This window comes from Triplophysa rosa, linkage group LG21 (assembly GCF_024868665.1).
Source record: "Triplophysa rosa linkage group LG21, Trosa_1v2, whole genome shotgun sequence".
Taxonomy (NCBI): Eukaryota; Metazoa; Chordata; class Actinopteri; order Cypriniformes; family Nemacheilidae; genus Triplophysa; species Triplophysa rosa.
In genome coordinates this window covers 17,794,841-17,813,310 of record NC_079910.1, presented here as the reverse complement: position 1 = coordinate 17,813,310, position 18,470 = coordinate 17,794,841, and positions in this window count along the sequence as shown.

Here is an 18,470-nt window from a genome sequence, read left to right as displayed (position 1 = left end):
GTGAGCTTGAAGGCCAGTGGGCGTCCTTAAGCGAACACGCAGCTCATATAAGAGCCCCAAGTCCCATCTGTTTTTTGTAGGTCACAATTACATCATGGACTTTATGGAAAAGACTCCTGACCTATTTTGGATAGTGACACACCTTTTGTTGCATTCTGTACCGTTTTGTCACAGTGACCACAAGAGAAAGACTAAATCTGTACATTGTGCTGTAGCAATCGAAGACAAACAACAGCTAAAGCTGAAAATCCTTGACCGACGGAAATGATATCGGTGTTTCATTGGTGATCGAACACACACTCTTAAAAATAAAGGTGCTTAAAAGGTTCTTCACAGCGATGCCATACTGTAGTAGAAGAACCATTTTTGGTTCCACAAAGAACCACTCCGTCAAAGGTTCTTTAAAGCAGTGGTTCTCAAACTTTTTCGTTGTAAGGTCCCCTTTGTGTAGAGTGCATCGCTTTGCGGCCGCCCAAATAAAGACTTATAATCTTAAATTTAACATTTTTATTTAAACAAAAACATATTCGGTTATACAATGCTGAAACATCAATTCCTTTGTCTGGTGGTCTTATTTTTCTGATGTTTGATTGCATAAAATCTATGATCAATTTCTCAAAAATTTCTCAATTCCACAAAATCTGTGGCCCCCCTGGATCCATCTCGGGCCCCCCCCAGGGGCCACGGCCCCCAGTTTGAGAACTACTGCTTTGAAGAACCATGCATCTCTTTCTTACTTTTTTGTAATCTGAAGAACCTTTTTTCGCCACAAAGAACCTTTTGTGAAACAGAAAGGTTCTTCAGATGCTTCTATGGCATTAAAGAACCTTTTGAAGCACCTTTTTTTAAGCGTGTACTAAGCAATGAACACTAAGGGTCTAACAAAGGAAGCGGTGAGAGTGTTTGCAATTCTCCAGACACAAGCGTGACTCACGCATCTGAAACTTCATATACCTCCACATCCTCATTACTCTCCAGGTACTTAAGGCTTCGGGATGTTTATTGACCCTGTAAACTCTCCAAATATTTCCTTCGTCTCGGTGTTTTATCTGCATGAATGAACACAGATGAACTGCCCTCACATTAGGTTTCTCTTTGATGATTAAGAGCCATGTCATGACAACTATTTTAGCACCGGAGGACACCGAAGAGCTCATGTCTGAGATGTAATGAGTTGCCATTGCGTTAACCATTTAGCTGGAAGGAAAAACACAATACATTCTTATTGTAAATGATTATTTGAAATAAAAATAGCTTGAGGATTTGGTTGGTATCGTTAGAGCTGACCTTGCCAGATTCCCTCACTGGCCCTTGTCAATCATGGCCTCCTACTAATCCCCACCCTCTGAATTGGCTCTATCTCACTCTATCTCTCCTGCACTGTGGCTGCCGTTTCATCATCCAGGTGAGAGAGAGACCCCCCTCATATGATTGTAAAGCGCTTTGGGTGTACAGCAATACACAATAAAGCGCTATATAAATGATTCATTCATTCATTCATTCATTCATTCAACCCAAACTCTTGAATTGTTTTTGTCTCTCTCAGGGATGTTTTCCTGGCACTGATGAATGGACTCAGGTTAAGTACTGACTTTGGCCCTGGTAGGAGGTCATGCATGTTCCTCTCCTGTGAGTAAGCTAAACTACACCACATGCTAAACTTCCACCTCTCTCACACACGCACACGCACACACACACACACACAGCCAAAAAGGTCATTTTATTTTGCCTTTTGAAATGTGCAATAACTTTATTAAAAAAATTATAATGGAATAGACTTCAATTTTGTCATGCAAAAAAATAAAACATTGGGGGGACTTTGGGTGCACTGCAGAAAACAACTAGTAAGATTCACTTAATTGTTTGTGTAAATTTGCGCAAAATTTACACACAGTTCTTTAAGTAAAGTTTACTTTAAAAAACTGTGTGCAAAAACTTGACACAAAAAATTAAGTTCCATTTATTTACAAAACTTACACAAAAACTTATTACACAAAAAAATAAGTAAATCCTGAAGTTGTATTTTACAATGTGGTGTTTCAGAAAGGGGGGATGGTTGATCTGGAATTGCTTTTTGTAAATTCTTCTTCACATTATCCAAAAGCGTGTGTATTATCCTGCAGTAACTGTAAAAATGAGAATGCTATGATGTCTTTATCAGAAAATCGACTGGATTCTACAGTATAAGATACTAGACAGTACTAGATAGTCTCTCTCTCTCTCTCTCTCTCTCTCTTCCTGTCAGTGTTATGCAGCTGTTTCTCTTGCTCATGTTCTTTAATTCCTCTCAAATCCTTTGTATGTTAACTCTCTCTCTCTTTCTTCCTTTGCATCTTTGCACTCTACTCTCCATTTTGTTTCTCTCCTTTTTTCACACATTTGTTCATGCTCACTGGGACTTGACAGTAAAATACTTTAGTCTTCCCAAGTTTTACATACATCGACACCATTTGAACTAATACTTGCCTGATTTTCCTCAAAACTACAAACATCGTGATTCGGTGTCACAAAAATATGACTCGTTTTCTGAACAACCTGACCAGCATAAAAAAATTGGCTCAACCAATTGTTTGGGGCGGGACTATGCGTGTATCTGTCCAATGGCGGACAGAAGGAGTATTTGGGGAACAAATTAATTTTAATGACAGTAGTTGTGCAGAATTATTTATTAACCTTTGACATTAGTTTACACATTTCATACTTGCTGCATCGAAAATTCCTATTGTAATGTGCATAATGATACAAAGTTGTCACCAGTTATCTTGTGCTAATTGGAGAACATAGATGAGAATTATTACAGCAATCTACTGTAAATTACATCACGGTTAAAAAGTTGTGTGTGTTTGTTTTGCACACTCGCTGAAGATCTGTTATTGAACGTGTGGAGGCGGTTTGTGATACAGCTGTTGGATAAGTAAAGACGGTTTACTCAGGGTACAATAACAACCTCTCCACTTTCCCCTGTCATATCAAAATCTTTGGACATGCAACAGCTGTGTCCAGCAACACATTTCCTTCTGATAACACACACCCTCTTACACCATTTGTCCTTTTCCTCTCTGGGACTCTCTGTCTCACTCTTCTATTTTATCTCTATGTCTATTTTTAGTCCCATCTGTCCCAAACACCCTTTGGAGAGAAGGCACATATGCAGTTTGACAACTGTCCCCCGTAAATAAAGACAGCAGACCCCAACCTAAAATTAACTTAATATCCACACCTGTCCTAAACCAAACAGGAGTAGAAAAACGTTTTAGACTTTTAAACACCAAAAAAAAGAAAAACGTACGATTTCAATGATCTAATCCCTCGATGTGAAGTATTTGTTGAAAACTGAAAACTGGAGGAATTATAGCTCATCTGTAAGTGCTTGTGTATGTCTGGACGTCGAAGCAGCTTGGAACACTGGTTTGTTTTTCACAAAAGTAAACATTTGAAAATGTGATCACTAGATGGAAAAGTCAAATTGGAGAACTGCAGAGATATTTGAGGCGAACTCTATGAGTAAGCCAATACATAGCCTACATATCTTTATTTTCTTAAATAAAAGAAAATTATTCACATACTTAAATGTTGGATGTTAAACATTAAAGAAATACAGTAACATACTTGCAATATAGGGCAACACTCAAAAGAAGAAAAACATTACGTGTGTAATTGGGGTAGTTGTTTCTTTGTCTGTACAACATTAAAATTAATTCTTCAACCGTAATCATGATGAAAAACCCACCCACAAGATTTGCTAATGCATAACCAGAAGTTCATGCCTACAACCATAGTCCCACAGTTAAAGGATTATTTAAACAATTTTATAGGTTAAAGTACACACAGACCCCAGAGGGTTAATATGATACAATACAACACAATACAATGCAATATAATATTACTATCAAAATCATCCTGGTGGTGGTATAAGGCGAGGGGTTTCTCCACAAAACATGTAAACGTCGCTGAAGTGGAGGTGTGACAGGAGTCTGTCAGTTTTTAGCGATTAAAATATATCGGCAGTTGCTGTCTATGGATCACAAGCGCCCCAAAAACACTTAGTTTTTCTTCTGTTGAGATGTGATTTAAATATCCGTGGCTTGAAACAGAAATCAAATTGACCGGCTTGTGCTGTATCTATGGAGAGTGTAGTGTAAGCCGCCACTTTCTTGCCCACCTACCCCCCACATGACTGAAAACTACAGATACACAAGATGTACACTGTCGATGTATTGTACGTGCATTACTGTAAATATAAAAATAAAATATTTTTGAAAATATTTTGTAAGCGATTCGACAGCATTTGTATTCAAAACACGTCTTGTTTAACAAACAAGGCTGTCAAACGATTCATCGCATCCAGAATAAAAGTCTGTGTTCTGTGCATAAACACATTTGTAAACACAAAAACATACACATGTACATATATTTTATATTTACCAATAAATGTATATTTTTCTTAGATATATGCAATGTTGGTGTTTATAAACACATAATATCCACAGTAGAGATATATTATGTAAACAGATTTTAGTCTGGATGCGACTAATCGTGATTAATTGTTTGATAGTCCTACACACAAGTAATTTTTTTCATTTTCAGCTTTCATTTCATTTTAATATTCCGAAGAATATCTTTTAAAACGATTCATAAGAATCCTAAATAGAAGTTATGTAATAAAATATATTTAACGCAAGAAAAAAACTAAAAGGTGTCTGAATCAGTGTATACGACAGCTATGAATTGCACAAAGACAGTTTTCTTTTTGTCAAAGCGTTAGTATACACTTTCATGTTGTCTGCAAACAGCAGAGAGCACTGCAGCACACCTGTGTGTGTGTCTAAACCACTGTCACAGACACGCACACATACCATCTTTAAAAAAATGGGCTATGACATTTTGAAACTCTGAAGACAACAGATCTGGGAAGTTACATGTTGTAAATCACAATGTTACGCACAAAAAAGAAAGTTCATTAACTTATGTGTTGCTGTCTGCTAAAATTCATCCAAAACAAAAACAGCCTCACACACACAAACACATGACAGTGCCTCCCTAAAGTGATCTGTATGTGGAAGGTAATCTGTCTATCTTGTGGTAGGGTGAACAAGTGCAGATGAGAGGAGACACATAGGCAGGGTGGGGTGTATGTAGATGCTGTCACACACCTGCGCTCAGCCGGAAACCACAGCTGGCTTTGAGACCACCTCACAACAATTATTACACAACCTCTCTCTCTCTCTCTCTCTCTCTCTCTCTCGCTGGCTGGCTGTGGGAAAGCTCATCGCAAACTCCTACACATCTTTTACTTTTATCTCTGTTTTTCTGTGAAACACACATGTTAACCTGTGATACGCGTTCAAGAGCGCAGCTTCCACACAGGAAATGTATTTTCAATTGATTCGTATCTATCTTTGATGAGCGCAGTGGGATTTATTGAGTTAAGGGCTACAAAATGTCTCTGGCTATAAATGATTTCCCATACAGATACTCGAAGACACGAGCAGAAATGCATTTGAGAGACGGGGGACAGGGGGGGGAACGCTAAAAAACACCCGGAGGTGAATTTACTAAACATTAAGTGAACCACTTTAAAGTTTAGAATTTTTGTGCAAAAACCTGCATCTTGTTCACCAACGAAAGGCCATCCGGTGCAGATACAGCTTTCCTTCAGTGCCGATGAGACTGACCCAATTAATGTTGAGTTATGAAACTTTCTCGATCAAATGTTTACTGTGGTAATGGTGTTGGTGTTTGGTCTTGACGGATGACATTAAATCTGCTTTACGCACATGCTGATATTGATATTTGTTAATGTAATGACTGATGCTGTGTCTCATACAGCTCTCTAGATCATGAATCTGTACTTGACTTTGGGCACTAGTATGGGCCCTGTCTCATTGATAATTCATTTTTAGGCTACTAAGCGCTTTGTTCAACATCACCAATTATGGTAAATGGTGTATAATATTTGGGCATGCAAATGTCAACCATGCTTTTTTACCATACTGATGTAATTTCAGTCAGATAAGTGCCGTTTGAATTGTCTGTAACAGTCCATATTCCTCATAAATAGGCACATGAAAATAAAAATACATATGAAAATTAAACTATATTATGAAGTGGCATCTGTTCTCCATTTTGTATTTCTTCTGGTTTGTGCATTTTAACTCATTGCACCTTTTGTCCATAACTCATGCATTATTCTCTCTTTTAAAAGGGAAGAACTGTGCATAGAGTGATGTCTGAACTCTATCATCAGGACTTTAGTAAAATACAGTATAAACAGATAATTCAATGTAAATACATTCTCTAACAGTTTACATGTCACATCCATAACGCAAAATGTCACGTGATAATTGACCATTTATTAAACGTTTGCCTTCTTTATAACTTCTATCGCATTCCGTGATGTTATTGTTTTGGTTATCTGTTGATTGATTTTTGTGAGTGGTTTCATTGTGCAAATTTGAGAAAATTGTATTTGGTTTATGGTTAGAGAATCGATGCTCCCCGATTCATTTTTATGAAACAAACATCTGAGTGCACTAGACTGATTTTGTAAACGAAATAGTTCTTAAAATGGCTGATATGTGGTTGAAGGTGAGGGGGCGCCAGTTTGTTTTAAAGTTTTAACAGATAGCATGACATGACTGAACTTAACCAATCAGTCCGCAGCATGGTTTCCACGCTGACTGCAACTACATTGAGTTAATTCTCACTCCCCCATTGAAGCCAGCTTGAATGTCATTTAAAATAAATGTTTGTTTACATGTTATATTGATCATGAGAGTTACAGTATTCATCAGATTGATTAATTGATGTAGCTGGACAATTTCAAAGCATTGACTGAGGTGACAACACCGCCACAAAGTACACCAAATCAAGACACCGAGCATTAAACAACGGCCTGCAAGATGGGCAAATGCAGCAAATTTGGGTGCATTCGAGCTATTGCCTGGTTTGCAATTCCTTTAAGAAATTAGCATAATATTTAGAGCACAATGTATGCTTTGAGATTTACCTCCCAGTAAAACAAACGGTAAAAAATGAAATTCTGGATGTACCGTACAGTACTGAGCTTGTTTATGTGTCTGTCTGTGCACATTTGTCTGTGTGAATTTGTAATGGGTAGAGCGTCATCAAAACAGGAAACCGTTTATGTTGCTAAAACATACCATTTTTAACTCTCGCAGGCAAGCAAAAATAAATACAGCACTGAGGAAAATGTGCGTGTGAACGTGAGTGTGTGTCTCTGTGTGTGTGTGTCTGTGTGGGGTAGAAAGAGAAGTAGCACAGCAAGGGAAAAGAGACCGAGCGAAGTGCAACAAACGCCACTGAACTGCAGAAAAGCCTAGTGTACTGTAGTCACAGACCCAATCCAATCCAAAAGAGCCAACACAGCCTTGGGAGGGACAGACACAGGGGTTTGATTTTTAAAATGTCCTTTACTTCAATATATGTAAGATATAACAAGGTCAAATCATGCAATATAAAAGAAATCCTACTCTTAGAGGATAAATTACGAAAATGGCAAGCAAATCAAACTCAAATGTGTCCAAATTGCAATTTAAGATCAAGAAGAGAGCACAGTGTTCCTTCACTACTCTAACACTAAAATCTGAGAAGTTATAGGATCTCCCATAGATTTATAACCACAAAAGTCAATGAACACTCAAAATTTTGGCAAAGGGTTGAAGAACATAGAGACATTATGTTCAGCTTTGTTATTCCGTGTCTTTCGAAGCAGAATAAAAGAGAGAGAGAGAGAGAGAGAGAGAGAGAAAGAGAGAGAGAGAGAGTATGTAGGCTACTGTAGTCTAACACACAAACACACTGTACTCTATTAGAATGGCTCAAATGGATTTTGGTGTATCAGGTCAAACCCTCCAGTCTCATCATTTTGTGGTCTTTAGCTTACAAAAGCAATAAAACACTTCTCAAAAAACAACGTTACAACCATTTGAGGAAGCATACAGTATATACAGAATCCATAGCATAAATAGTGTGGGATGAATTATAGGCCAAAGTTTAACACTTGGGGTTAGTGGTTTGGTAAAATCTCCAACCCTTCATATGAGCAATAAGGATGCTTGCCTAAGCAAACACCACTAATTATAATATTTCAATGTCAAACCACTTAAAAAAAATATACCGTACAGAAGTACTGCACCACGACACAATGTAAAAATGTGCTTTATTCAAGTATACTGGTTGTGTCAGATGTGCCATGCTGTTACTATTTATATACTGTAATTTGTTTGTAACAGAATGCAGACAAACATCGGACTAAGAGAGAATCCCCAATCCCCAATCCCCTGACGTGCATTTACAAGTCAAAATCACTCTCTTGTTAAGTGTGAGATTATTTGATAACACACACATCCCAGTACTGAGGAGATGAACGTCTCTATCCAGTGCCAATAGGGGAAATGATTTCCCCCTGCAAGCAATCATCAGGGCAGACCCCATATTTGAGCCGACACAGACCAGCTATTGTTTTTGTCTTCTGCATTTGGTGTTTCTTATTAGTCACAGCTTCACTCTGTGCATAGCTGTTGACCCACCCTGTGAGAAAGAACGAGAGAGAGAGAGTCTTGTTAATTAAAGAAGGGACGGGAGAACCGGGCTCAGAAATGGGCAGGTCCACACAGTCCCAAAATGGCCCTGATCAGTTTTACACCAAAATGTAGACTCCAACTATTGGAGAATCACTCAAGCCTTTATATTAAAGGTGCTGTGTGTAGTTTTTTGGAGGATCTATTGACAGAAATGCAATATAATGTACATAACTATGTGTTCAGAGGTGTATAAAGACCTTACATAATGAAGCGTTATGTTTTTATTGCATTAGAATGAGCTATTGCTATCTGTTTATGTCTTTATTGGAAACCTCCGCGTCTGTGGTCCGTGGCAACCCGTGACAGAAAGTCATGTTATATTCATCATTTTATGGCCATAATTTAATGTTGTAAGTGTCTGCGTATATATGACTAGTAAAGACAATCATTTTAATTTCTTACCATTAAGTGTTTTTCCTTTGCAATTAAACTGAAAGTTGGCATGAAACAGAAGTAGAGATCTTCTTTTCATTAATTTTCTATTTAAAAATATTTTGGTGGCTCTCGAATATACCTGTCTAGATAGGTGCTTGAATGAAAAGGTTTGGGAAACGCTGGTTCACATAAGATTTGTTGATACATTCACTCAACCACTCTGTGTAAAGAGTTAAATCTAGCTTTACAGCAGACAGCTTTACTCATTCAGAATAACCGGATGTTGCTTGAGATTTAGGCTGTCTTATCCAGTTAGCTGACCTGTGAATATTAGCACTGGGATCATGGGAACTGTTAAATGAACAGTAGTTGCTTTATCTATAGTCACAATGTTTGTTGTTCTTCTGAGCCAAGAAATGAAAATGCAGTATTAACGTTGATAAATGACTAGAAAATTCTTCCAATTTCATAAGGTTGTTTATAGCCACCATCAGTGAAGGTCATGGGCTGTCATCGGGGACTTTTTGAGGCAGACTAGGGGACTAATGGCAAGCTCACACTACGTGATTTTTGGCTGGATTTTGCTGTTGCGGACAGATTTCCAAGGTCTGCGACAAAACTCCCGTTTCATGACCAAATCGGTGCTCGTTTCGGTCGCCAAAGCTTTTTAAGTATAAGCAGGTCAGCAACATGATCCGGACCTGCGTTGGGCCATCCCAGACGCTACAATATTTTCAAACCTGCTTGATATTATCGCCAAGTGATCTCGTTGCGTGTAACACTGTGGAACTAATCCAGCCAATCACAGGTTCTTTGACGCAGAAGGTTTACGTCAAATTATTGCGTCGAGGAATTAAAAACTGCTGGCTTATATTCATTAACATTGCAGAGCATGTTAACTTGCTATTGTAACAGACATAACGCTATTTTAAACTATCCTTCAGTGACAAGTTTGTATAATAGTAGATGGAAAACCCTTTAATAACACTTCAAAGTTTCTCGCTCCATTCCAATCCACCATCAAACTAAAAGTTAGCCGATGTGGGAGATGATTTCGCTGTTGGTCGCATCTGCTCCTCGACTAAGGTCTTGTTGTTAGTGCACTTTGTCTGCATTGTGTTGTGTAGTAAGCAGGATAAAGGTTTAAAATCTAATGCTGCTAATCCTGCATTTCAGGCTGCTTAAATCAGCACGCACAGTTTTAAATTTGCTTCATTTATTTTTTCTCTTTCATATCTGTAAGCGGCAGGACCAGCGGTCTTCAGCCCCCACAAACCAGCCTGGAGCCTGCCACACAAAGCCAGGCAACCTCGAGCTGTGGTAAACATACCCATTGTTGTAATTATATTGATTATTGTAGGTTTTTTAATGTTTTACTATGAATTGTGCAATTAAATTGTGGTAAATTATCTTAGAAGTAGCCTAAAAGCTCAAGCAAGTTTTTCTACACCAAAGCACCCGTTAACTTTTTACAATTGCCGTTACAATTAAATGATCATAATTAGGCTAGAAAATAAAATATTTTATTAATGTAATGAAAATGAGAAATCGCATCGGAATCTATTTTACATTTGTTATACTAAACGAAAAAAAAACACTATTCCTAAAAACACTATATTGTCACTATTCCTTTTCAGTTATCAAAACAGTAAAGCGTACACAGACCTTCACCCTATCTCAAAACTCAAAACAACAGCTCACGTCCATATTGATAAATGCCAAGTTTTGCGTGGAAACGACCGTACGACCAGTTTTCGGTCGTACGCTCGTTTCATAAATGAGGCCCAGTAGTCAAACTGTTGCGCATTTTCCAACTCCACAATTCCTACCAGCCCACAAACTTCCTTCAACCCCAACAAACCCAATGTCAGGGGCCTGAATTATAATAGGATGGAGTCCAGAAAACAAATCCAGCATTGCAATAATCTGGTTGAGGAAAACGAAAAGAGACACGAAAAGAATGCGTCCTTTGCCAACGTGACAATTATGTTTATGTGAATCAAAACACAACAACAAGTTTCGGCCAATCACAGCGGTCGCCTTTCTATTGTTTTAGAGATCAAGCCGAGATGAAGTTACAGCGTCAACATATACATCCGTAGCGGTCCCGTCCGGGCGGAAGAGAGGCCCAGTCCCACCATATGCAAAAGCAATGCTAATCCACGGCAAACCCTGGGGACGCACACTTCAAGCTTCACGAACCTTTCCAAAAAAAGAGCTCACTATTTTTATCGGAATGACGCTCCCAGAGGGAAAGCACCAGCACTGGGCTGTTATGGTTTTCCCTTAGATATGTCGTCCCTCCAGAAAATCTAAATAAACACATGGAAAACCACAAGGATATATCTGGACCGTGGTGCGGAAAGCGGGGTTTTTTTCGGCTTCTTTTTTCTCTCCTCTTCCCTCTCTGCGATTGTACTCTTGCATGCATCCGAATAAAGACTGAAGGGGAACCAAGAGGGTGGAGAGATGGAACACACAACAATCAAATAAAGAGATCGACTGAGAGATTTGGGCCCAGTGATGGTCCATACGTATTTAGATTAGGAAATATGCTTTGTGTGATTAACTTCACTGCGATAAGCATTTTTTTCTCTAAATGTTGTCAGCACATATTTTTGGATCAGATATTTTCAGCTCTGCCTTGTAGTTTTTGGCTGGATACCGCTATAAAAACATGACAATAGGAAGATTTCACACTAAACACCCAGTGCCCAAGCCTTGACCTACCATTAGGGTTTCTGAATACCTCAGTGTGGCAGTGTGAGCACAGAGATTTATTTTGAATAAAAACAGAACTGAAAACTAAATGGGGAAAATAGCGCAGCAGCTTCATTCTGAGGCTGGCAGGGAGAGAGAGCGTCATGAAAGCCCAACATCATGATGGCCACAATGACTGTTTCCATCCCCAGCGTTTCCTACCCAGTCTTAGGAATGGACTGGATATACAGACATCAGGACTCTAACCAATGGCCTGTCAAATCAATTTTTACAAAGTAAATATTAAAATATTTCAAGGAAAGTAAAGCGTGAAGCCACAATGGAGGGCTACATACGCAAAAGGACACAAACACAGGCAATACTAACTGACGTCGTTCTCTAGTTCGCACATAAAAAATAATTGTTAGTCTTCTCACATGCTAGAAGCCAAACATATGAATAGCACTTACAGTAGCCTATAGGTCACTTTAGTCAAATGAGTAAAATGTTTCATTATTTACCTTCTACATAGAAACTTCATATTTTCCTATTTACAACTTGCATATCGCTGCTGTCCTTCGGTAACCTCGCATCTCTATATTTCGTGATTTTAATTTTTTGACATAAACCCTTATTATTAGTCACTCTTTATGTTTGTCACTGGGTTTTGCAAATATCTAACCAATAAAACGTATTAATAGAAGTGCTTGTCGACTTTGACAACACAGTATTTAATCATTATTTTACAGTGTTTTTTCAATTCCCAGAAAAAAAGCTAATTTGAACATGGAGGATTCAGAAAGACAGCGTTGCAGTTCGCCCCCCCAAAAAAATCTGTCATCATTTATTCATCCCCATGTCATTTTAAATCTGTATTTGACTCTTTCTTCTTTGGGAAACAAAAGAAGATATTTTGAGAAATGTCTCCGTGCTTTTATGTCCATACAGTGGAAGTCAATGTTGTTTGGTTGTCAACGTTCTTCAAAATATCTTCTTTGTGTTCTGCAGAAGAAAAAAAGTAATACAGTTAAAAAAAAGACAGGGATAGTTAAATGGTTAAAAAATCATTTTTGGGTGAACTGTCCTTTTAAGTGCCATTTAAAAGTGTCTATTTTATGCACATAAAAATACAGTAGACATCAATGTGTCATCTAAATAGCCCGCAATATTGTATTATTAGCAAATGTGATACGCACAGCAGGCAGGGATGGATTACTCACCGGGCCAATGGGGCCAGTGCCCAGGGGCCCTTAACTAGCATGAGCCCGAGGGGGCCCTGGGTTTCATAGTCTCGTGGGAACTTTGGCTGCTTTCTTTGGTCAAGGCCCGCCCAAGAGGTCATATGACTGACAGGTAAAGCAACCACGTTTGTTTTGTGCCACGTCATGTTTAGAGGCGTGGAAATGTCCCCACAGTAACAGACCGATGTACATTCACGAATAGGTCAGAAGTTAACAGCAACAACAATGTTTATGAGTTTATGTCGTGAATCTCGCATACGTCTAAGAATTTGGCGTTTGGTCGATCGTGAGGAATTCTTATTGGAACCGATGTAAACGCGACAGCTTACTACTTCAATCAGGCTTCATTATTTTTAGCGTAACCCAGGCATTTGACGCAGAGCAAGAACGGTTTGGATACTCGCGATCATCTTAACTTTCACTTTCTATTACTGTGAATGCACAGCTAAGGGAAAGAACTGAAAAATTTTGGGAGGGGGGCCCTTGGAGGTCACTGGCCCCGGGGCACTTTGAAGTCATAATCCATCGCTGACAGTGGGGGATGATCCACTTTTTGTATTCTCATCCCAGCCTGGACCGACGAGGACACCATTGTACATGGGAGGAGAGATTACTCACAGGTATGTAATATATGAGCTGCTGTGCAAACTAAAAAACTGTGTGGAAACTTTTTATTGGCAAACATGAAAAACGGAAATTATGTCTGTGTAAATTGTGTGTTTAAAATGCCGAAAATATTCCTCCCACGTAGAGTTAGTCTTTGTAAGACGAATTCTTGGGGAAGATGAATCAGACTCCGTAAACAGAGATTTGTGACCAAGGCAGGGCGTTTCCATGACGACCTCTCAGTGAACTCGGCGTCTGCGAGATAACCCTGTCCTTACCCTGAACGCTTTGTCAGGCCACGGCAGAGATTCAAACAAACAAACACAGCTGCACAAAGGAAATACTTTCACTGCAATGTGCCGCCTTGAGCTGACACCCGTAAAATCTCTTCTGGCCGCTCTCCACACACGCATCACCTGTTCCATCGCATCTCTGGGTGCGTTAAGGATGGCGGGCCGATATGTGTACAGTGGTTTACTTATATTGTGTGTCCGTGTTTGTGCGTTCACCCAAACAATCCCAAAGACCACACACACCAAAACACACACTGAAGAACAAGACACACGCCCACGCTAGATCGCTCACGCTCGCAACCCCCACACACACACACATCTTCCTGTTGACTGTGGCTCGCGCCGTCCAAATCCAGCTGCAGGAACAGTTGTTCGCTGCTCTTCCCGGATCTCCACGGAAACCAGAGCCTGGCTGTTATCGGATCCCGCTCGACTTTCCTCCGCGGAAAAGAAGAATGCAGCGAGGAGGAGAGAGAGAGCGAGAGAGGGAGAACCTGAACGAGTGGTAGGGAGGGGGGGGGATGGTTTGGTCATGGTCCCGTGTGGGAATATTTAATAACAAACATTAAAAATACCACAGAAAGACTTTGCCACATTCCCACGGTCCAACTACAGCCAGGGCCTGACAGCACGGTTATAAATACCAGCTATAGAGTGGCCCCAGAGTGCACTTACAGTACAACACACACACTCGTACACACACACACAAGGAACGCACACAGACTCACATTCAGCACATATGGATAAACAATGTGGAGTCCTGCGGATGCTTTTAGAGGCATAAACATCCGCGTTTTGCGTTTGAGGTTAATGTGTAAGATGCATGCACACACAAATTTATAAACAGACAAATTCTAAATCAGCAACGCATGTGTCCTACGAATGCGATCCCAGAATGCACAGCAAACAAATCCAATGGCAGATGAAGAGAACTAATTGCCCTGTTGAAGAAAACAGCATATTCTGGGTTAGGTGTGTTTTGATGCTGGTTTGACCGGCTTAAACCAGCTAAGGACCAGCACATGACCAGGGTCATTTTCATTTTCAGCACATTAGTAAATACACTGTATGCAGAGCGGAAAGTGTGCCTTGCTCTCAAGCGCTTTCTGCCGCCATGTTGCTTTTTTTTGGTGCCGTTGCCATGGTGAATCGTAATATGGGAGCTCCATTGATCATGGCTTGTCGTAGTCGTGGTGCATGCGTTTAACTCAAGGTAAGTCTACACAGAGTTGATAGAACTAACTCAAATCAGCTGTTCTGAAACCAGTAACTCAAAGTTTCGCATCTCGGTGTTAAACAACTCAGAGTTCACATTTTAACTCGGTGTTGGTTGAACCAGCACAAACCATCAAACCAGCATCAAAACTTACCAAACCAGCATATGCTGTTTTTTCAACAGGGTGCTGATTCTCTATCATAATTCATTCTTTCAAAACTGAAAAGTGTACAAAAATAGTTTGTGTAAAATGTTTCCTCATAAAATCAAAACGGACTGTCACCTAATGTTTGTGTATTGTGGTTATTTTTGCATAGTACAGCATCACATCGTTCGTTTGCTAACATGTTAACCCCAAACAACAGGCTAACAAAAGTTTAGCTGCTTATGTGCCACGTTCTGAGTTCTGTTCTGTTGGAGGTTAAAAGGAAAATTGTATCATTTATTCACCCTATGTCATTCAAAACCTGTATATGACTCTTTCTTTCTCCGTTGAACACAAAAGAAGATATTTTGAGAAATGTCTCAGTGGTTTTGTGTCCAAACAATGGAAGTCAATGGGAGCCAATATTATTTGTTTATCAACATTCTTTAAAATATCTTCCTTTGTGTTCTGCTGAAGAAAGAAAGTAATGCAGGTTTGAAATGGCATGGGGTGAGTACACAATGACAAAATATTTTGGGTGAACTACTCCTTTATCATCCTACTGTATGCAGTGTTGGGTGTAACTAGTTACTAAGTAATTAGTTACTGTAATTTAATTACTTTTCCCTTGAAAAAGTAAAGTAAGGGATTACTCTTATTTTTTCTGTAATTTAATTACAGTTACTTCTGATGTAATTAACTAAATACTTTGTGTAATATGTGTGTGTGCAGAAGAGGAATTTACATCAAAATTCAAATGTCTAACTTTAAAATCCATGCTTTAATGTATAATTCTCACATTTGTAATTAATAATACTACTTTATGTAGTTTTATATTATTTATTTGAATGAATTAAAAGTGCCGTTTCAAGTCTATCCTTGAATCACTTAACTCATCAAGGTTGATGTAGGATATAGAAAGTAATTAGTAATAAGTAATTAAATACTTTTTGAAGAGAGTAACTTGTACAGTAATCTAATTACATTATCGAATGTGTAATTAGTAACTAGTAATTAATTACTTTTTCAGAGTAACTTACCCAACACTGACTGTATGTAAGCAGCATACAGTTGACTAGGCCTTAGAACAGAGCTCCTATTTTCATCTATGTACTGACCATTTTGTCAAGAAAGCTCTTCCATCCTCACACTGGACCGTCCGAGGAAAACAGGGGAAGCTCTCAGTGCCTTTCTTTCCGTTCCTGAAACAATGAGACTGGAAGCTGGCCGTCTGCCCCCCGGTTCAGTGTGTGTTTCTGTGAACAGTATGTGTGCGAGTTTCTCTAGCACTCAGCTTTCACCGGACATAGGGCTTAACCCAACATGGCTCCCTCATTCCTGTTATTGGACAAGACATTAGTCTCAATGTCAAGGAGGTTTGGGCCTTGTGTGAAAAAACAGTTTGGTGTGTGGAAATTTCTACAGTTTGACAGGCTGCTTTGAAGTATTTATAGAAATGTGTGACATAAGTTTGCTTTACAATAACACTATACAGTCTTAAAAGTCCTGGGTTGTTTTTGACCCATGCTGGGTATTTATATAACAGACTGCTGGGTTAAAAATTACCCAATGCAATTTTAACCCAATTGCTGAGTTGTCTTAACCCGTAGGTGGAAACAATTTTCCATATTTTAAAAAGTTTTTTAAATTATCACAATCATAATACTGCAACCCTGAATAACTGCATTTAAACAGACTGTATGTCGGATATCCATCACATTTTATGTGTGTCTACTTTGACATCTGCTCTCATTGAGGTCTTTGAGTGACATCCATCTAGCATTAAAGTGATAGTTCACCCAAAAACTAAAATTCTGTCATCATTTACTCAACCTCTTGTCATTTCAAACCTGTATGACTTTCTTCTGCAGAACACAAAAGAAGATATTTTGAAGAATGTTGCTAACCGGCACCCATTCACTTGCATTGGTTTTGTGTCCATACAATAGAAGTGCATGTTGAGTGCTGTTCGGTTATTTCTTCAAAATATCTGTTTTTTTCTGCAAAAGAAAGTCATACATGTTTGAAATGGCAAGAGGGTGAGTTAATGAAGACAGAATTTTCATTTTTGCATGAACTATCCCTTTAACAAGGCTGAATTATTTGTAAAATCTTACTTTTGCTGCACATATAGACTTTGTAATTGTACTGACGTTTGATAAAGTGCAAAACTAGCGTGACTGTAACACAAACTGGCCAGATTAATCACTACCATATTATGACTACAATGCTTTAACGCTCAGCTTGGGACATTTCAAACAATACTTCAGAGAAGAACAATATTTAGGCATTATTTGATCTGACTCTTACAACAGGCACTCCCAGAACACGCAGAGGAGAGCGTTTAACTCATCGCAACAACAACATCTTCTCTTGTATCTTATTCACAGAAGCAACGTCTCGCTAAGGCCTGCGGAGAGAGTCACACAACAGAGGGGTCTCACTGTCCTGAATGTTCACTATTGCTCACAAAGGCGGGTTCCACAGATCATATTTATTGCTCTAATAAAATGAAATGCATGGCTGTGGTGGCAGAATTATTGTGCAATAAAAGGCTGAAGAACCAAAAGATTCTTACCGCAATAATCGAGTCATAGACAGCACAGAAATTTCACTTATGGGCTGCTCTGATGTCATAATCCATGAGTCAAGTCAGTACCCTGTTGAAAAAAAACAGCTCAGGACAAGCTTAAACCTGCACATGACCAGCTCATGACCATCTTAAACCAGCACATGACCAGCTCAGGACCAGCTTAAACCAGCACATGACCAGCTCATGACCAGCTTAAACCAGCTCATGACCAGCTCATGACCAGCTTAAACCAGCACATGACCAGCTCAGGACCAGCTTAAACCAGCACATGACCAGCTCATGACCAGCTTAAACCAGCACATGACCAGCTCATGACCATCTTAAACCAGCACATGACCAGCTCATGACCAGCTTAAACCAGCACATGACCAGCTCATGACCAGCTTAAACCAGCACATGACCAGCTCATGACCATCTTAAACCAGCACATGACCAGCTCATGACCAGCTTAAACCAGCACATGACCAGCTCATGACCAGCTTAAACCAGCACATGACCAGCTCATGACCATCTTAAACCAGCACATGACCAGCTCATGACCAGCTTAAACCAGCACATGACCAGCTCATGACCAGCTTAAACCAGCACATGACCAGCTCATGACCATCTTAAACCAGCACATGACCAGCTCATGACCATCTTAAACCAGCACATGACCAGCTCATGACCAGCTTAAACCAGCACATGACCAGCTC